This window comes from Carcharodon carcharias, chromosome 28, assembly GCF_017639515.1.
Source record: "Carcharodon carcharias isolate sCarCar2 chromosome 28, sCarCar2.pri, whole genome shotgun sequence".
NCBI classification, from domain to species: Eukaryota; Metazoa; Chordata; class Chondrichthyes; order Lamniformes; family Lamnidae; genus Carcharodon; species Carcharodon carcharias.
Genome location: NC_054494.1, coordinates 27,940,431 through 27,962,723, shown reverse-complemented (window position 1 = coordinate 27,962,723; position 22,293 = coordinate 27,940,431). Strand labels below are relative to the sequence as shown.

The window sequence follows — 22,293 nt, the reverse complement described above, 5'->3', positions numbered from 1 at the left end:
TTTAATTCTCAAAGATTGTCAGAGGATGGTAAGCTCCTAAAACCATCACGCAGCAAAAGTTCACTGAATTGTATGTATCAGAAACGAGTAAGGCACCAGTGTCAGCTCTGGCTCAGTCTTGCTTCTGAGTCAGAATGGGTTGTGAAGCACTGTAGAGAGTTGAGCACAGACCCCAGGCTGAATTTCCAGTACCATACTGAGGGAGTGCTACGCTGTCAGAGGTGCCTTTTTTTTTTGAATGAGTTCAGACAGAGACTCTGTCGGCTCTTTCAAGTGTAAAAGATCCCACGGCACCATTTCAAAAAGGAGCTCTCCTCAGTGCCCTGGGCTTTTTGATCCCTCAACCAACATCATGAAAACAGATGATGATCTGGTCACTGACATGTTGCTGTTTGTAGGGTCTTGCTGTGCACAGATTGGTTGCTGTACTTCCTACATTACAACGACAGCTACAATTCAGGAGTTCTTCATTGGTTGCGAAATACTTTGGGAAGACCAGAGGTTGTGTGAATGCAAATCTTTCATTTTTATATATTAAACATTCAGCCTGGCTCAGTGGTAGCACTCAGACATCCAAGGTGTGGATTTGCAGCGAGAGAATTCTGGAAACTGATACACTCGAGGTTCATACTCACACAAACAATAGAATTAGAGAAGATTTATTAGCCCTTAGAAAATGCAATAGCAATAGTAATGGAATTCATTTCATCTGCAAGATCGACAACCAATAAACAGTGAGTGGTTTCAGATGGCTGAGCTTTATTTTCAAAAGGATTAGCAGCAATTAATGGAAGAGCAGTTCGAAGAATCATCATCAACTGATGCTCCATCATTCAGTTCCTTCTGGAGTAAAGGATTTTTATTTATGCTCCTCAGGCCAGACCTTTATTATTAGCTCTGAACACAACTTCCATCAGGGATCGTAATCAAGGACAAGTCAAATCCCAGAATGCAGAGATGGGATTCTTCTTGATGATTTTTATAATCGTCCAGGGAAGGCTCCTTTACTGGCCTGGAAGGATCACTTTTCCATGCACCCAGCTCGGCAGTTCCTCTATGTTCTTTATTTGCCTTCACTCTTCAGTGAGATTAGCACAGGTCTTACAATGAAACCTACCATGTTAATGTACTAACCACACTTCACATCAGCCCTTTGCAAATCTTGAAGACTCAAAGTGCCAAACAACAACATCTTGCATTTATGTAGCGCTTTTAACATAGTAAAACATCTCAAGCCACTTATGAAATGTAATACGACACTGAGCCGCATAAGGAGAAATTAAGGTGATCAAATGCTTAAAAGGTATTACAGGGTATCAAGAAAGGAGGTACAGAGGCTTAGAGGTTTAGGGAGGGAATTCCGGAGCTTAGGGCCTAGGCAGCTGAAGACATGGCTGCCAGTTGTGGAATTATTAAAATTTGGTATCCACAAGAGGCCAGAATTGGAGGAGTGCAGAGATCCTGCAGGCTTGTACAGATGGTGGTGGCTATACAGATATGGAAGAGCAAGGTCATTGATTCACTCAGTACAAACTAATTGGCAACTGAATAATCCTTCTAAGTAAAGACAAGAGGTAACACTAAAAAAGTTCCAGGGACAGTCCAACAGGGCAAACTTCAAACTTTCCCTCTAGTGCAAGCTAAAAGTTTGTTTTCATTCTTTCATAGAATGTGAGTATCACCGATAAGGCCAGCATTTGTTGCCTCTGAATGGCTTACTAGGCCTTTTTGGAGGACAGTTAAGAGTCAATCACATTGCCATGGAGTCACATATAGGCCAGACCTGTAAAGGATGGCAGATTTTCGTGAACCAGATGGGTTTTCTTTTTAAAGAACAATCGATGAGATTCTCATGGTCACTATTACGGAGACTAGCTTTCAATACCAGACTTTTATTAATTAAATTTAAGTTCCATTAGCTGCTGTGGTGGGATTTGAACCCATGTCCCCCAGAGCAATAGCCTGGGCCTCTGGGTTAATGGTCCAGCGACATCACCTCTACACCTTTGTTGTAATTCAGAGAATGCAGCAGCCAACTTGCGCGCGGCAAACTCCCATAAATAGTGATGTGACAATGATCAGATTAGTGATGTGCACTGTGGAATAAGTATTAGCCAGAACACTAGGGATAACTCCCCTGCTCCTCTACATGCCACCAAGGAACCTTTTACCTCCACCCAAACTAGCAGATGGGGCCTTGGCATAACTTCTCATCTGAAAGATGCCAGACCCAACAACGCAGCACTTCCTTGGTACTACACTGGAGCATCAGCCTAGATTTTGTACTCAACTCTTGGGAGTTGGACTTGAATATTAATCTGGCCCTCGTTTTACAGTCAAAGCACTTGGCTTAGACGAGAGAAACTTTGAACATTGCTCCTACACTTGCTGCACATGCCAGTCAATGCTGCTGGCTCCCAATAAAGTAGGAATCGAGCAGCCAGTGGAAAATCTAAAATAAAACTTGCTGAAAGCATTATCTGTTACCAGACCTACCCAGCCGCTGGTTATGTCTGAACACCAGGAGCCCCACCTCCAGTAACACACATGTGCACGAGTAAGATGTGAAAAGGTTCGAGATTCACCTGTGTTTGAAAAAAAGCACGAGCGAAATGCAAGGATAAATAATAGGTCAACTTCATCGTTGGACTAAAGCATCAACAGCACAGGGGATAAAAAGTGGGCAGATTTACAGAAGTCACAACATTTTGTCACATAACACATTTGGCACTGCCTTGCTGGCGATTAGCAATAATAATGTGTCTGGCCCGTATTAGTAATTTCACCAGTCAACTCTATCACTGCATTACTGTGACTGGTAAACATTTATGGCATTTATTAAGATTGCTAGCACTCTAAAAACAAGCACTCCCAACAGGACTGAATCTAATTAACCGGTACTGAAATGCAGAAACCAATTAAATTCGCAAATCACCAATTTTCACAGATTGCACAAGTAAAAGTTCATATTGTGACTCGTGCTCCTTCCCATTTTAATTAATAGTGACTGGCTAAACAATACAGACAATTAGCAGAGCGCCAAACAAGCTTCTCCCCCCAGCAGGTTCTCTGTGTTCCTCCAGCCCCCAAACGAAAGGCTGCTCACTGCATTCTACCTTGCATATGCCGAGTCTCAGGAAATACCACAACAAACATTCCAGCTCCCTAGCAGTCAGCACACAAGAAGCACGTGACGACCAAACACTGTTGTGGCTGCTGCCTCCCGTTTGCTCCTTTATTGGCCAGCTGAGTTGCAATGGCCAGTGGCCTCTTCCCTAAACCCAAACCCAGGCCCACCAGGTTACGAGCTGTTTAATCAGCATTCCAGATTACAACATCCGGTCAGCCCTTGTGCCAGAAAGACTCAGCTCGCGGCCACCACCCCCCCCCTCAAAAATTGTCATTTTTAAGCAAACATTGCCTACCTTGCAGCCTTGCCAGAAACAACAGCTCACAGCATTCCTGAGAAGCACTAACTGCCTTTTCCCCCAGAAAACAACACTTCCACATATTGCTGGAGCTATTCGTTTAAAGGGATGGTGAGGAGTTTTCATTTTTTGACAAAAGTATGATTCCCAGCACTCCAGTGCAGCACCGAGGCTGTGCCGCACTGTCAGAGGTGCCGTAACTTGATACGACACTAAACTTAGGCTCCGTCTGCTCCCTTGGTGGAAAGTCAGAGGTCCCACTATTTCAAGGAGGAATAGGGGAGTTTTGGGGTCTGGTTACCTCAGTTGTTTGGACGGCTAGTGCGTGGATCAGATTAACCCCAACAGATCGGGTCTGGTCCCCATTCCGGCTGAGGTAGGCTCAAGGTCTGCCCCCTCGCCATCCCCAGAGAAAAGAAATCATGGTATTTAGTGGTGGTTCAGTGAATAAAGACCAAGGAACTGCCTTCAAGCAGAAAGCTCAAAAAGAAAAAGGAGAGCTTCAGCCAATATTTGTCCCTGAATCAACATCAGAAACAGATGATCTGCTCATTATCACATTGCTGTTTGCAGGATCTGGGCATAGATTTGCTGTCACATTTCCTACATTACAATAATGACCACACTTGCAAAAGCATTTCATTGGCTGTGAAGCACTTTGGGGCATTGAGGTTGTGAACGGTGCTACAGAAATGCATGACCTTGCTTCTCAAAATGATGGTTCAAAACTTGACCATACTGGTGAAAGTCCAAGTTATGGTGAGGTGAGAACGGAAGCATCCTGAGCATCCACGGCAGAGAGTCAGAGTTTTACTTCAGTATCAAAGTTTGTTTTTATTCATTCGCGCATTCACGGGGATGTGGGCTTCGCTGGCTGGGCCAGCGTTTATTGCCCATCCCTAATTGCCCTTGAGAAGGTGGTGGTGAGCTGCCTGCTTGAACCACTGCAGTCCATGTGGTGTAGGTACACCCACAGTGCTGTTAGGGAGGGAGTTCCAGGATTTTGACCCAGTGACAGTGAAGGAACGGCAAGATATTTCCAAGTCAGGATGGTGAGTGACTTGGAGGGGAACTTCCAACAGTAAACACGATTGCTGACTCAATGAGGCAGGCACTCCTATGACAGCATCACTTCAATGAGAACATCGCAACAGGTCCTGCACATTAACCAAACTCAAAAACATCTTCATGGGTCGGAAAGAACAGTTCAAACTGGTCGGTATTAATTTCATAATAACTCCCCAGAACAATCTGGTGAGGCTGGTGGAAAAATGGCTTCTGCTTGTTTGTAGAAGAATTGTTAATCGGACACAAACTACCTTGTCATCTAGGTCCTAGCATGGATAGAAGTTTGGCTGTCTGGCAGGAGGCAGAAAGCAGGGATAAGGGGGTCCTTCTCAGGATGGCGGCCGGTGACTAGTGGAGTTCCGCAGGGGTCAGTGTTGAGACCACAACTTTTCACTTTATACATTAATGATCTAGATGAAGGAACTGAGGGCATCCTGGCTAAGTTTGCAGATGATACAAAGATAGGTGGAGGGACAGGTAGTATTGAGGAGGTGGGGAGGCTGCAGAAGGATTTGGACAGGTTAGGAGAATGGGCAAGGAAGTGGCAGATGGAATACAATGTGGGGAAGTGTGAGGTCATGTACTTTGGTAGGAAGAATAGAGGCATGGACTATTTTCTAAATGGGGAGAGAATTCAGAAATCTGGAGTGCAAAGGGACTTGGGAGTCCTAGTCCAGGATTCTCTTAAGGTTAACTTGCAGGTTGAGTCGGTAGTTAGGAAGGCAAATGCAATGTTGGCATTTATTTCGCGAGGACTAGAATATAAAAGCAGGGATGTGCTGCTAAGGCTTTATAAGGCTCTGGTCAGACCACATTTAGAATATTGTGAGCAATTTCGGGCCCCGTATCTCAGGAAGGATGTGCTGGCCCTGGAGGGGGTCCAGAGGAGGTTCACAAGAACAATCCCAGGAATGAAAGGCTTAATATTTGAGGAATGTTTGAGGACTCTGGGTCTATACTCGATAGTGTTTAGAAAGATGAGGGGGGATCGGATTGAAATTTACAGAATATTGAAAGGCCTGGATAGAGTGGACGTGGGGAAGATGATTCCAATGGTAGGAGAAACTAGGACCCGAGGGCACAGCCTCAGAGTAAAGGGAAGACCTTTTAGAACAGAGATGAAGAGAAGCTTCTTTAGCCAGAGAGTGGTGAATCTATGGAATTCATTGCCACAGAAGGCTGTGGAGGCCAGGTCATTGAGTGTATTTAAAACCGAGATAGATAGGTCCTTGATTGGTAAGGGGATCAAAGGTTACAGGGAGAAGGCGGGAGAATGGGGTTGAGTAACTCATCAGCCACGATTGAATGGCGGAGCAGACTCGATGGGCCGACTGGCCTAATTTCTGCTCCTATGTCTTATGGTCTATATTAAACCTCTCACTGTTTCAACTACATTACCTGATAAAATGGGACTGTTTTAAATCTCAACAACTATCGATGGAAGACATTTTCTGTCGCTTGGGTGTATGTAATTAAGTCGTAAACCCATTCATACAAATTGGTTTATGACCAACACACAAAAGGAAATCTTTCACCCAGTCCATCAGGTTTCTGATCTTTAAACGTGCAGCTCATAATTTGTTTATTTTTTTTTTCCCCTTTCAGCTGCTCAAGAGCAAAAAGTGTTGGAGGGGAAATAAATAATCTTTGGTTCATCTCATCATCTTTCGAGAGATACAAAACAAATTGGAAATGTCAAGAAGTCTAAGCGGGGAATTCTGTGCCTCTGGCTACCTGGAATGAGCCTTCAGGTACCTGAGCTGATTTGAAATTAAAGGTTTAAATTGTTAGTTTAGAAGAAAGATGATTATTAATTACTGTTTATTTCAGAGTCACAGGCACATCCCAATGGAATGCCACATAATGAGCTGTCGACTGTTTAGACTGGATTGCATTTCCTTCTTGTTTTCCACTTTTAGGGATGGAGTCAGCTGGAAAAGGGCATATTTGGGAATACAGGAGAATGTAGAAGGAGAAATGTTTCCTGAGACCATTCACTGTCCCTTCCACAGATCACGTGCAAACTATCCCATCACGGACCCCAGCGTTTCATCTCCCGAGCACAAGTGGTGCAAAAAAATGCTCCCCAACTTCCAAAGGTAATCAAGCAAGCCTCCAAAATGCCTTTCCATCTCCGCTTTTCCAGCCTGGGCTTCTGTTCCCTGCCTTCCCCCCAGCTCCAGCTGCTTTTCCAATGACGGTGTTCCATGCCTGTATCAATGAGGGAAAACCAGATTCATCAGCCGCTCACATCACTCTTCCCTGAGGCCTCTTCAAAACGTCAATGTCTTCTGTCGGTGGATGGTGCCTCTTCTTAACCAAGCTCTTCCTCACCAGACGCTGCTCCCGCCTGCTGTTGGCTTTCAGCCGAGTGCCGCCTGCCCTGTTGTGTTGATCCCATAAAACTGACTCTCTCTCTCTGGCGAACCTGGTGAAACCCTGCAGCAGGCCACCAGCACCTCAAGCTAATTATCTATCAGGCACAAATTCTCTTACAGCAACATAAAATCAAAACAAAGTCATTCAATAAACAAAAGGGTCACGTTGACAAAACTTTGCTCCCAGAGCACAGCCTCAGTCCACAGGAAGCCCGTAAAGGACAACAGGAAGTGGAGGCTGATCGGCCTAATTTGTGGCACTCCCCGTTGCCACAGCAGCACACATACAGCCATCTGTGGAAAGCACAACAGGTCTATGGGAACATCATCACTAACAAAATTGCAAACCATCTTGCTTTGGAAATATATCACCGTTCCTTCACTGTCACTGGGTCAAAACCCTGGAACTCCCTCCCTAACAGCACTGTGGGTGTGCCTACACTACATGGACTGTGGCAGTTCAAGAAGACGACTCACCACCACCTTCTCAAGGGCAATTAGGAATCAGCAACAAATGCTGGCCTCGCCAGTGACACCTACATCCCAGGAGAGAATTTTTTTAAAAATGGAGGTGCTTCACAGAGAATGATTCAATGGGTAATGGTAGGAAAGGCCAATGTACAGACAAGCCCCATTTCCCATGGGTAGGAAAGGGTAGAGCATTAAGGTCCCAATAGATTTGAGAGTTTTCTACTCCTAATGGCAACACAGCAAACACTCTTCAAGGACAGGGCTGAGCTTAGCTTTTTTTATTCATTCACGGGATGTGGGCTTCGCTGGCTGGGTCAGCATTTATTGCCCATCCCTAGTTGCCCTTGAGAAGGTGGTGGTGAGCTGCCTTCTTGAACCGCTGCAGTCCATGTGATGTAGGTACACCCACAGTGCTGTTAATTAGGGAGTTCCAAGATTTTGACCCAGCAACAGTGAAGGAACGGTGATATATTTCCAAGTCAGAGTGGTGACTGGCTTGGAGGGGAACTTCCAGGGTGGTGTTCCCATCTATCTGCTGCCCTTGTGCTTCTAGTTGATAGCGGTCATGGGTTTGGAAGGTGCTGTCTAAGGAGCCTTGGTGAATTCTTGCAGTGCATCTTGTAGATGGTACGATTGTACTAGGTATGACTCTAACCAGGAGATTTTTCCCCTGATTCCCATTTATTCCAGTTTTGCTAGGGTTCCTTGATGCCATACTCAGTCAAATGCAGCCTTCATGTCAAGGGCAGTCACTCTCAAACTCATGAGGTGAGGTGAGAGTGACTGCCCTTGACATCAAGGAGCATTTGACCAAGTGTGGCATCAAGGAGCCCTAGCAAAACTGGAATAAATGGGAATATGGGGAAAACTCAACACTGGTTGAAGTCATACCTAGCACAAAGGAAAATGGTTGTGGTTGTTGGAGGTCAGTCATCTCCATCTCTATCTCCATCTCAGGCTATGATGCATTCCACAGTTAAACAGTTCACTGCCACACCTTTTGGCAAGAGGCTGGCAAAATGTGCAATTCTACGCCAGCAAGTATTGCAGGAATTTTCTGGAGCAGACAGAAGAGGGTGTGGGAGGGCTGGGGGGTGGAAATCGCCAACGAAAGATAAAGCTTTTAGGCTGACCAAGTCAAATTTCTCAAATATTGCCTCCGCCTTAAGGAAGGGTGGAGAGGCTTCAGCCAATCCCTTCAAATAAAGAGAGGGGAAAACAAAATGGCCGACAGGAAATGACACTTTTGCCCATCCCATGGTTGTCAATGGTGAAGGCAAGGCTGATCTCTTTGAAACTATTTCAGAAATAGGCTTTGCACTTCAGAAAGAGAAAATCTGGTTTCTAACTTTGTGACAGTAATCCGTGGATTACTGTCAAAAGCACACATGACAAAAACGAACAGCAATTTAAACCACGAGCCACGCTTTGAAGATAAAAACTCATGTCCGAAAATAGAACATGTCCCTCTTCCAAAACAGACACTTGAAATGCTGACATGTCGGCCTGTTATAAATTTTTTTTTATGCTGCTGGCTGCATCAGTGCTAACTCAGAGCTACTCCTGTAGGCACTCTGCAGCTAATTTTGCAGGGACTGGGGCAAGTCACTGGGCACACAGGTCCAAGCTGCAGTCCAGACCTTTTACAACCACAGCCACAATACCACAGGCCTGATCTGTAACAGCCTTCCCCAATTGGGAAATGCAACCCATCATGTGAGATATGGGAGCAAAATTCACAACTTTTCACATACTGAAGCTGTCCCGTGTCCCAATGCAGCAAGGCCTGGTCAACATTCAGGCTTGGGCTGATTAAGTGGTAACATTTTCACCAAAGTGCCAGGCAACGACCATCTCCAACAGGACAGAATCTAACCATCTCCCCTTAACATTCAATGGTATTACCATCGCTGAGCCTCCCCTATCAACACTCTAGGGGTTACCATTGATCAGAAACTGAACTAGACCAGCCATATAAATACTGTGGCTACAAGAGCAGGTCAGAAGGTGGGAATCCTGCAGTGAGTAACTGATCTCCTGACTCCCCAAAACCTGTCCACCATCTACAAGGCACAAGTCAGGAGTGTGATGGAATACTCTCCACATGCCTGGATGAGTGCAACTCCAACAACACTCAAGAAGCTCAACACCATTCAGGACAAAGCAGCCCGCTTGATCGACATCCCATTCACCATTTTAAACATTCACTCCCTCCACCACCGACACACAGTGTGTACCATCTACAAGATGCACTGCAGGAACTCACCAAGCTCCTTCAACAGCGTCTTCCAAACCCATGACCTCCACCACCTGGAAGGATAAGGGCAGCAGATCGATGGGAACACCACCACCTGGAAGTTCCCCTCCAATCCACTCACCATCCTGAATTAGAAATATATCACTATCCCTCCCCTGACGCTGGGTCAAAATCCTGGAACTCCCTTCCTAACAGCACTGTGGGTGTACCTACACCACTTGGACTGCAGCGGTTCAAGAAGGCAGCTCACCACCACCTTCTCGGGGCAATTAGGGATGGGCAATAAATGCTGGCCTAACCAGCAACACCCACATCCTAGGAGATTTTAAAGCCATGTTATAGGGAGGTATATCCAAACCACAACAAGATTTTGCTGTGACTCAGTGGCAACTCTCGCCTTTAGGCTTCCAGTGCGATATTAAACTGAGACCCTGTTTGTGCTGAAGGGGTGAGTGTAAATGATCCCTCTGCACTATTCATGCAAACGCAAGGGAGTCCTCCCTAATGCCCACACACCAACAGCTATCCTGCAAACACCACCAAAAAGATGACCATTCGACCATTGATCTCAGTGTTATTGTGGGATCTTGCTGTGCACATATTGGCTGCCACATCGCCTGCATTGCCACTTGGACAACGTATTTAATCGGCTATAAAGAGCTTTGGGGGAGAGCCGAGATTGTTGTGTAAACGCAAGTCATTTTTCTTTACTGGAAAGCTGTTGTCTTCTGTCTGAAATGGGGGGGGGGGGGTGGAGTTGGGTGTGGGGAGAGTCAGGTGGGATGGAGTTGGCATGGGTAGCACCTGCTCAAATGGCAAAAGGCAGATGACAAAATTGGTGGCAATGGCCACACCAGGTAAGCAGCAAAATGATGAGTGACCAGGGTTTGCCGCATCGCCTGGACAGTTACCCCACCTTTCACAGTGGGGTCGAGTCACCCCGGCGGACGGGGTTTATGTTGGGGAATTTGCCAACGGGCAGAAACAAAGCTGCCGCACCAGCACGTATACCGGCTTCCTTGGTGTAGCAGGGATGAGACAGGACAGTGAGATGTTCAGGAGCCCTGCTCCGTCTACCTGGGCACATCAGGTAACACATGAGAACAAAACAAAAACAGAATTACCTGGAAAAACTCAGCAGGTCTGGCAGCATCGGCGGAGAAGAAAAGAGTTGACGTTTCGAGTCCTCATGACCCTTCGACAGAACTTGAGTTCGAGTCCAAGAAAGAGTTGAAATATAAGCTGGTTTAAGGTGTGTGTGTGGGGGGCGGAGAGATAGAGAGAGAGAGGTGGGGGGGGGGGTGTGGTTGTAGGGACAAACAAGCAGTGATAGAAGCAGATCATCAAAAGATGTCAACGACAATAGTACAATAGAACACATAGGTGTTAAAGTTAAAGTTGGTGATATTATCTAAACGAATGTGCTAATTAAGAATGGATGGTAGGGCACTCAAGGTATAGCTCTAGTGGGGGTTTTTTTTTTATATAATGGAAATAGGTGGGAAAAGAAAAATCTTTATAATTTATTGGGGAAAAAAAAGGAAGGGGGAAACAGAAAGGGGGTGGGGATGGGGGAGGGAGCTCACGACCTAAAGTTGTTGAATTCAATATTCAGTCCGGAAGACTTCCCCCACATGAGAACAAGCCCAGCCTCCAGAGCCCCAGGTACCAGAGAGTAGCTGCCGTACTGGGACTTGAGCAGTCAGTTCAGGGGAGGACAAGGTGGAGAGACAGGGTACAGTTAGTGCTGGGTTGGTGGATGGGTAGCAGTAACCTGGTATTTCACTTAACATATTTGCAGATTCCAGATACAAACCCCTCAATATGCATCATTACAGGATGTGTCCCTGGGGCCTGCTGGATTGGTATTCATTAAACAAGAGCATTTTATGAAATTTCACATCAAGCACACGCTCATTAATTACCAACACAATCAATTTGCTGAGCCATTTCTCAATCTTTTAACCCAAAGTCTCCTGAAATCAGCACTTTGAACTGTCCGGCAGTTTGAACAGATGATGGCTTCGGAAAGGAGTCCAAGATTAATTGCGCTGCATTTTCCAAATGAACAGTAATGGCCTGTTCATGTACTGACTGCTAATGTAAAGGACATTACAGAGAAATTCACACCGGGGGGAACTGAAATTTCTCGTCATCGCATACAACCCATTATTATACTGGCTGTTATGGAATCGAAACAGACTCTGCCTGCAAAGCATTAAATTATCCAACTAATTAGCCCAAGAGAAGATGCTGCTCTCACTGTATTCAACAGCAGCTTTCAGCACCGGGGAAGGATTTGAGGAAACAAAGCCTGCCAGTAAATCAATGGTATATTTATTTCTGGAGCTGAAATATGATTACAGCCATTTTACTGAGCAGACAAGGTTGTTCTCGGGCAAGTCAGTGCCAGGGTTCCACAACAGACCGCCGCTAACTTGCAGCCTGCCAGCCACACACATCAGGTGTTTTACCTCTGGTGGGGGAGGGAGGGAGAGTCCACCAAGAAGCAAACAGCGTCTCCAAGACCCTCCCCCACCCCTCCCCTGTCATTTCCAAGATTCCGGCATCAATAGAACTTTTCTGGCGAGTGGAATAAACTTAATTCTGGGCCGTTTTTTTTTCTCTCTCTCCTTTTTTTTTGTTTTTGAACTCAAGGGGTTCTTATGTTCCTGTTACACAAACCAGCTGTTTTGTTCATTTGAAAAGGGAGTCATTCCAATCTGTTATCTTATCTACGAATGCGTGGTGTTCAAACGTACCAGACACAGCAGCTGGACAAGCTCTGACGCGGAATACAAGTTTGTACAATTTAGCCTGTAAACACAGTGATGTGAGCACTCTTTTTTTGGGGGGGGGGGGGGGGGGGGGGGGGGGTGGGGGGTGGGGAGGTGGGGGCGGGGGGGCGATAATTAAACCTAAAGCTTTGACATGTCTGCAAAAGTGCAGCTTCTAGTGGACCAAGCCTTTTTGGTTTTACTTACTCCAGGAGCTTAAGGATGCAGCTAACTGGAATTGGCTGGGCCAGATTGTTCTGTCGAAGGGTCATGAGGACTCGAAACGTCAACTCTTTTCTTCTCCGCCGATGCTGCCAGACCTGCTGAGTTTTTCCAGGTAATTCTGTTTTTGTTTTGGATTTCCAGCATCCGCAGTTTTTTTGTTTTTAGCTCTCATATTTTGTTTTAAACGACCATGGTAGGGGGGTGATAAGGTGGCAACGAGGGAAACTAACAGTAACTCCACAAAGATTCAACAGGTAGTGTAACGTCAACAGCAGCAAGGCTATTCCAACTGTGGGCAACATCTCAGATACAGAAATGAGATTTACCCCCCTCATAAAGACAGCTGGGCCTGCAAACATCAATGGATTCCGGTACCGAATGGAAAGATGTGGAGAGATTGCAGAAACGTTTCGAGTTAAATCCCCACTGAATAGGCACCGCAGTAGCACCTTTAGCTTTGAATTGAGAGGACAGAACGGTTGGGTGAATCCAAATCTGCATTCAGTCACTCAAAGGCTCCATTGTTCAGCCAGGGATTCCTTCAAGTTTCTATAGGTCTGCCTCAGGCAGCCTGGAGTTATCACATGAAAGGTTCAGAAAGAAAGGCTGGGGGAGGGGAATTGGGATCCACGTGGGGTGGACGGAGGACGAGACAAATGCAAGGCCCAGTGAATTCCATCTGCGCTCTCAGCTGAGCCTAAAAGGTCCCAGAGAAGAGGTGAGTTCTGGTCAAAATTTATCCCTCAACAGCCCATTACTGAAAGAAGATTATCCAGTCATCATCACATTGCTTTATATTTTTTTTGGGGGGTTGGGGGGGAGCTTGCTATGCGCAAATTGGCTGCTGCCTTTCCCGTAATACAAGAGGAACTATGCTTCAAAAGTTGGTTTGTGTTTTAAGAATCTACAGCTCAAAAGGACAGATCTGGAGCAAAGTGAAACAAAAAGTCAAAACCACTGAAATGTGAAAGGCAACCCAAAGCTGGAATATGAACTTTGACCTATTCACAAAGGCCTCCCCCCCACCTCCACCCCCGCGCACCCCACCCCCCACCACCCCACCCCGATATTGCCTCTTCCAAAGAGGCACTGTACACACACTATCCTTAATTGCCAGGCCCAGATCCTTAGGGAAAAATTGTTGATGTTTTAAAGGGACATTTGGTGGACATCTGAAGAGACAGCTTGCCTTTGTTATAAGTACCAGATATCATCTTGCAGAGCACTGAGAGCCAGTCTGTACAAGTAAAACAAAAGGAATACTGTCTCTTTCCAAATTGTCCTCATTGCAGAAATAGTTTCTGAAGAGAAGAGGTGGGGGGGGGGATGGGGATGGGGATGGGGGGGTGGGAGGGGGCAGAAGAGCTGGGATTCAGGCTGCTGAGAACACTAAGCTCCCTGCCTTCTATACTAATATTACATTTTACAAGGGCTCTTTATCCTAACCTGCACTCAGGCTTGAAGGCCCTTGCCAATGACTGACATTTCTTTCCAACTACTCAACTCCAGTTTGCTTCAATATTACTGAGCTCCCCACAACATGCCAAACAGAAATTTATTCTGTCTCAGAGTGCTATTCTCCCCCCCACCGTTTCACACTGTCCGAAGGAGAAGCCAAGTAACAATCAGAACAACAAAATAAGGATCTCATCTGCCCGAGAAAGGCACTTCCAAAGTCTTGCTGCTCAGCCAGTGTTGACTTTGTAATGGAAATGCCTGTGAAAGGTCAAAGATAAATTGGTACAGCAAGACAGGGTTGCGCAACGAGTGAGTTTGTCAGTTGCACTCAGTTCCATTGAGTTTGGCACCCTCTTTACTGAGAGGCACTAAATCTCAGTTGACGAGCACTAATACAAAGATCCCTATTAACCCAGAAGTGTTACTATGCTCGGCAGTCACATTCCCAGTTACCCGGCCTTTCCTCCACTGCCTGTCCATGCTTTCTGGCTTCAGAAGCTTTTCACACAACTTTCCTTTCGGTTTCTGGAGCTAAATCTCATTTGATTTAAGCAACTGAGCTAGCAGCTGACATGCAGAATTAACCCAGGAGTATTCAAAGTAAGAAAGAGGGTTTAATGTTTTCAGAGAACTAATTTGCAGGGTATTATTGGGGGGGTGGGGGGTGGAAACTGGGCTTGGGGGCTAATAGGATAGATCTTTCAAAGAGCTGTCAGAGGCATGATGGGCCAAATAGTCTCCTCTGCGGCAAGATGCTACGGTTTTCATTCACCCTCGTGGGGACAGAATAGAATTATGTAACACCACAACCACTTCCCTGAAAGAAAATAAGCTAGAACTTAGCCAGCCTCTCTGATGTCAGCTGATCTATCCTGGAACTCCCTCCCTCACAGCACTGTGGGTGTACCTACTCCACATGGACTGCAGCGGTTCAAGGAGGCAGCTCACCACCACCTTCTCAAGCGCAGTTAGGGGCGGGCAATAAATGCTGGGCCCAGCCAGCGACGCCCACATCCCGTGAATGAATAAAAATAAAAGACTTCTGCACCGTTAATGCTCCACAGTCTCAATCTGCCTGCCCCAGTACCACACTGCACATCCCGACAATATGCCACCCATCCTTCCCAAACTCTGCAAACGTTCCCCAGACAGAAGCTCTGTTGATGAGCAGTGTGCAGCACCTCAGGCATCCCTCGCCACAGCAGTGGTGCACTCTTTATCCACTTCTACTACACTGTGTTACTGGAACATGAAAAACATCTGAACTCTTCATTCCCACACAGCTCACAATACAAACAAGACACTTGGCAGGGCTTTGAAAACTGAACTGCCAGTGGGCTGAGCTACTTCAAAGAGGAGCACCTAATTATAAAGTCACTCATCATTCAACAAATTACTTTTCCTGTAAATCACCACATTCTGCTGTGCGTGCTTGTATCCATTAATATATATTAAAAATCGGACATCTTCAATTTTACATACCTCATTTCATATTTACAATGGCATCCAAACATGTAAACTTGTCACACTGTAGTTATACCCTCCCACCAGTGATGGAGCTGTAACTGTGGCGTGATTACAATAGGTAATTTCCATTAGAAATGTGAACGGAGGAAAACATGGAAAATAAAAGGCAATGACTTTAATGAACTGAATTGCAGCTGAATCACACCCCAACTTCTCACTTACCTTATCTTACACGTTAAAACAAGTATCTCAAATAACGGAAAGCAAAATACTGCAGATGCTGAAAATCTGAAGTAAAAACAGAAAACGCTGGTAGTACTCGGCAGGTCTGGCAGCAAGGTCACAGGCCTGAAACATGAACTCTGTTTTTCTCTCCCCATGGGTGCTGCCAGACCTGTTCAGTACTTGCAGCATTTGCTGCTTTAAATCTTAATTCATGGCTCAGCACTGAGCAAAGTCCGAGTCCATCATACACCCCAACCCTAGCCGCACCAATTTTCTTCTTTCCTTTCCCGAAACGTAACAATGTAGGTACAATCCAAGAATTCTTGCACGCCACATATATTAAAAAAAGGGGATTTAAACTTCAGATGAATGCCAAGTTGCTGACGGGTCGAATGGTCTCTTTCTGTGCTGTACGTTTCCATGATTCTCATTTCGAGATTTAGCCATCATTCTGGCAATGACAACAAAAGCTGCTTTCTCCTAACTTGATAACCAGCACAATTTAAACAACCAACATAAATAGGATCGAGTCACTTGGGCTCAGTGGCTGTATGTGGTCCCCAAGTCATATCTTTGCAAACTTAATAATATAACTTAGCGAATACACTCCATCCGTTCTCTTTCCAGATGTTGATGGACTGGGGCTGCATTTCCAGCATCTTGTGTTTTTATTATAAAAGAGCAAAACAGGGGTAGGTTGCCAGAGGCAATAAACTTGCTGGACAACGAACTCTGTGGATCCCTCTGCTATCTCACTGCGCCATTCATTACTTAAACTTGGGAGTTAACAAACAAACTGGAAAAGGTGCCACAGCCACATATCCATAACCAGTGCATTTCTTAGTTAATGTTACCTGAACACGTTTGTACTCCGTGTAGGATAATACAAATTGAAATGCTTCCTCTCATGAATTTTGTTATGTTAAAATTCCTTGCAGCAACTCAAGATCTGCCTCTGGGGAAAGTGACAGGGGAAATCCCAGAAGAAGATGTACAGCGCTGTTAAAACACCAGTAATGGACTGGTTTTAAAGGAGCGCCCGTCTGCGTGAGGAAGTGCTGTGCTGCCAGTTTTTCTTCAGGTGTCTTGTGTTGTGAGCTTGGACTGGAGAGATTTAAGGTTTTTTTTCTCAGCTTGTAGAAGCAGAGTCTGGGAGACAACCTGGTGGAGGCACAGATGGCAGCAAATGGTCTGGAAAATGTGAATCCAGAAAATTCCTTTAAATCAGAACAGGACACGGGTTCAAACCAGTAAAGGGCACATTTAGGACTGATATCAGGAAGTTCTTCACTCAAAATCGATCAACACTTGAAATGGATTCTCAGAGAGATCAGTAGAGAGGCAAAAATTATGGAATCATTTAAGAAGCTTTGGAGCAGAGTGTTATCTGCACCAATTGAGGTAAGTACATAGAGGTGGAGAGTATTGATTGGATGGTTACTTCAGCACATATAAAGAGACACTTACTGACACTGGAGTGGAGTCAGGAGATATCTACCTGCAATGTTTCTATCTGAGAATAAATCTTTTCAAAGTAAAGACTGGTTCTGGTTTCTTCCTTCATTCACTGGCTATCAGGAGTGCAACACAGAGAGGAGATATAATTTACAAGAAAAAAATATAAGTGGGGGGTGTTGCCTAGAAGAGTGGATAGGAAGGGTCGAATTTTCCCTTTGCAGAGAGGTCAATACCAGGGGGAATAGGTTCAAAGTAATTGTCAGCAGGATTAGGGGGGGCTGAGGAGAATTTTTCTTCCCGAGGGTGGGGGTCTGGAAATCATTGCTTGTAAGAGTGGTAGAAGCAGAAACCCTCTCACATTTAAAAAGTGCTTTGACAAAGACCTCAAGTGCCATAACCTATTGGGCTACGGGCCTAGAGCTGGAAAGCGGAATTGGGCTAGATAGTTGTCTTTGGGTGGGCGTGGACACAGGCATGATGGGCTGAATGGCCAACTCCTGTGCCGTAAATGTCTATGATTATTTAAACAGTGGAATGCAGCAACAAAGCAGCTTTGGTGTCATTTTGGATGCATGAACTAAAATGGGCTCTCAGCAACAACTGCCAGCTGCACAAGACTGGCCAATCAGAAGCTGAGGCCATAGGTGGCCCACGAAACCAATCTGAAATCCGCCTGCAATTTAGAATCTTACAGCACAGGAGGAGGCCATTCAGCCTGTTGTAACTATGGTAGCACTTTGAAAGAGCTGACCAACTTAATCTTCTAACACCTTAGCTTTTGTCCCCATACCCCTGCAAATCAGTCATTTTCAGGTAAAGGCGTACGCTGCCAGTATTTCTCAAAAGCAACATTGGGATGGTGAACATAGCCACTATGTTACCTCTTCTTCCCAGTTTTAAAAAATTCATTCATGGGATATGGGTGTCACTGGCTGGTCCAGCATTTATTGCCCATCCCTAACTGCCCTTGAGAAGGTGCTGGTGAGCTGCCTTCTTGAACTGCTACAGACCATGCGGTGTAGGTACATCCACAGCACTGTAAGGGAGGGAGTTCCAGGATTTTGACCCAGCGATAGTGAAGGAACGGCGATATATTTCCAACTCAGGATGGTGAGTGGCTTGGAGGGGAACTTCCATGTATCTACGTGTTCCCATGTATCTGCTGCCCTTGTCCTTCTAAGTGGTAGCGGTCGTGGGTTTGGAAGGTACTGTCTAAGGAGCCTTGGTGAACTCCTGCAGAGCATCTTGTAGATGGTACACACTGCTGCTGCTGTGCATCAGTGGTGGACGGAGTGAATGTTTGAGGATCAGGAGCCAATCAAGTGGGCTGCTTTGGCCTGAATGGTGTTGAGCTCCTTGAGTGTTGTGGGAGCTACACTCGTCCAGGCAAGTGGGGAGTATTCCATCACACTCCTGACTTGTGCCTTGTAGATGGTGGACAGGCTTTGGGGAGTCAGGAGGTGAGTTACTCATCACACCAGTCCTAGCCCCTGACCTGCTTTTGTAACCATAGCATTTAAATGGCTCATCCAGTTCAGTTTCTGGTCAATGGTAACCCCCAGGATGTTGGGAGTGGGGGATTCAGTGATGGTAATGCCATTGAATGTCAAGGAGCGATGGTTAGATTCTCTCTTGGTGGAGATGGTCATTATAATTTTGGCCGATATAATGCTAACATATTACATTCATACTTTGTTTAAAGTGCCAGTGAACCGAGTCATTCAATGCTGCTAGCAGCAAGTGCTGGACTCATCTACCCAATTGGCACAACCCCAAAATTGCACAGGGAGGTGCTGGTGAGTCACCTCCTTGAGTGGCTGCAATTCAAGTGGTGTAGGTACAGGCACAGTGCTGTTAGGGGGAGAGGAAGGAGGTTCCAGGATTCTGACTCTGTGACAATGAAGGAATGATGTATTACTAAGTCAGGATGATGTGTGACTTGAAGGGAGTATTCCATCACACTCCTGACTTACCTGGTGACACAAGTCAGGAGATAAGTTACTCACAACGGAATTCCCAACCTCTGACTTGCTCTTGAAGCTATAGTATTTGTGGCCAATTCAGTTAAGTTTCTAGTCGTTAGTTTACCTCCCCTAACTCCCACCACTGCAGTCCCCTCCCCGCATAGGGTGCTGATGGTGGAGGAATTTGATGATAGTAACAAATTGAATGTCATGGTGAGATGGTTGGATTCTCTCTTGTTGGAGATGGTCATTGCCTGGTACTTGTGTAACACAAATGTTGCTTGCTACTTCCCAGCCCAAGCCTGAATGTTGCACAGGTCTTATTGCATTTGGACATGGACTGCTTCAGTATATGAGGGATTGTGAGTGGTACTGAACATTGTGCAATCATCAGCAAACATCCCCACTTCTGACCTTTTGGCGGAGAGAAGGTCATTGATGAAGCAGCTGAAGATGGTTGGTCCGAGGACACTACCCTGAGGAACTCCTGCAGTGATGCCCTGGCACTGAAATGATTGGCCTCCAATGACCACAACCATCTTCCTTTGTGTTGGGTATGACTCTAGCCAGTGGAGGCATTTCCCCCAACAGTCATACCATGTTGCACTGATATGAATACTACTCAAGCTCCTTAATGTCACACTCGGTCAAATGCTGCCTGATGTCAAGGGCTCTCACCTCACCTCTGGAATTCAGCTCTTTTGTCCATGTTCACGGAGTTGACAGGCATGTCCCTGAGGTGGTAAATTGGAGTTGCTGATTCCATTAGTGATCAAAGAACATACATTGGGATGCGGGAGAAAAGATACACACAGTACAGCTGTAATTACTTTCCATTAAATAGTGCTCCGTTTATTGCTCCCTTCTTGTAATCCCAACAACAGGAATCCAACACTCTTGCCGAGCCCATGGAATTCCTTGTGGTGAAGAAGGCTTCAGAGCTACACCTCACCTTGTTTTGTGTCGTAAGGAATAGGAGAGTTTAGAAAAAGAAAGAGTAAAGGGGGTGGGTGGGGTGGGGGAGAGGGGGTGTTGTTGTGGGGAGAGAAATGCATCCAGGACGTCCAATGCTGATCTATTGATGAAAATTTTAAAAAGGAGGCACTTACCGGGGGCAGGCACGGGGCACAAGCAGGCTGGGAGTTCGAAGGAACGCACAGCACCGGGCGGGCACTCAACGAGTTGCTGGAGTGACAGCAAGAGGGAGGGGCCTTGCAGGACACCGAAACCGTGGTTTCTCTTCTAATCTAACGGCTCCCCTAGTCGCACTGGCTCGGTCTACCAGCCACCACCATCGGCGTTTGTTTCGGTGCTCACCGGATGGAGAGAGTTGTACACCTGATGGATAAGAGGAGAAAAAAAATCAGCTGGCAAGACAAAACATAAAGGCATTCCCCTTACTTGTTCATAACTAGGGGCAACTGCTTTTTGAGCTCAGTGTCTGGGAGTTTCCGCTGATTTCTACGGCGTTATTAATTGCAAACCGTTTCACTTTTGGCAACATTTTGGATCGGGCAGCCTGCCGAATTGCACAGCGGGTGCTGAACTCAGGCACAGCGGAGACGACCCAGGCCTGTGTTGTGTCAGCTGCCCTCAGGGAGCCCAGCATGTCAGTATATTCCTTCATCTCCCTGGCAGAAGTTGGGGACACCGCTCCTGACCACAGGAAGGTTAGCACGTAAGCAACCATCAAGGTCAGGGCCATGCTTGATTGTGATGCACACCATACCCGAATAATGTGCCTCTACTTCAGCCACATAACTGAAGGATAGCCATTTCACAAGCGTTAGGATAGCAAACATCTGTGTAACTGCATCAGGATAGGGTTAATACCTTCAGAGCAGGAAAGTGGAAAAGGGTGGATCATTTTAATGCAAACAGTAGCTGGAAGGTTTCCAAATGAGGTGAGTGTCTATCACATGAGTGAGAAAGAATAAATGCCAATATCCCTCAAACTGCTGCCTCCTGGATGGGCTGATCTCCCTGCCTCAGTAAGTGGGGATTTGCATGCAGGACATGGCTGAGCACAAAACAGACAAGCCCAAGTGACTGATAGAAGCTGGGCCAATGAGAGAAACCAGTGGGTGCAAGCAAGTGTGAGCAGAGGTGGGGGTGCAGGTGTGAGTGAACGAAGGAGGGGCTCGGGCAAGAGTGAGTGGGGGGAGGGGCACGATTGGAAGCAAGCAGAGGAGAGGAGCTGGCGAGAGCCAGAGGTAAGAAAGGGAGCATGGATCCAATGTTACAGAAAGACTGAGTGCAGCTGCCATTGCAGAATGACTTGCCATTACACTGTGGAAGGAACGTGCTCTAATAGCACACAAAAGTGGGTGGGTGAAACCACAGGAAAGTTTTAGTCGGAGTGAACAAACTCTCAAAACACGCCACATCAATAAAGGAAAACTCCACCCACAGTTGCATTGATGTGTTGAAATTATTAGCCTGTTGTGCAAATGCATCAAAGATTATAAGCACCACAGGAAGTACTGGGGAAGGGAGGGAAGTGGGAAATATATTGTGAACTCGCCTTCAGCCTCATCCTTTAATACCTGGCCACAACAGGGAGGTTTGCTATTAGAGGGTGGGTTGACTGTGATAATGCAATCATCTAGCCCAGTCATGCAACAAGGCAACCATGCAGGGGCACGCTAGAATGCACCAGACTGCAGTTGCAGCCAAAGAATTTTCCAAGCGACATGCTCCAGCAGAAACCCTGGAAGTTTGTATTACAGGGATTGGTCTGCTTCACTGACAGTGATACTGCTCTGGGACCAGCTGTTAAGAGTCTCAGCGCTGCATTGATGGGTAGGTGGGCGACCATTATCTAAGCTCTTGGAAAGCGGCCCAGCAGTTGTTTGGTGCACCCATGGCCAACAAAGGGACCTGTGGCTGACTGGAGTGGGCCAGGCAGATGCGGTTCATCTTTACACTCCCAGAGAGGCCAACAGTAGAGATGGAGAATCGATCTGTGTGGGGACATGAGCGTCACTCCACATGTTTAGCTATCTACATGTTGTTCCTTACAGCTTTGACAGTCCCTCTACCTTAACAGACACACACAGATTCCCATCCCTCACTACTCAATGAAATTACAGAAACTCAGATAGAACCGACAAGGCT

General features: G+C 46.1%; 1 protein-coding gene across 8 annotated transcripts in view; it reads right to left on the bottom strand.

The window, feature by feature from the left end:
• The window catches only part of zmiz1a (zinc finger, MIZ-type containing 1a), a 411,800-nt gene that overhangs the window by 274,832 nt on the left and 114,675 nt on the right, over positions 1-22,293 (bottom strand). For all 8 annotated transcript variants that reach the window (XM_041176087.1, XM_041176086.1, XM_041176089.1 and 5 more), the window contains exon 2: positions 20,286-20,514. The gene's annotated coding sequence lies outside the window, so the exon portion shown is untranslated. The remainder of the gene's footprint in view (positions 1-20,285; positions 20,515-22,293) is intronic.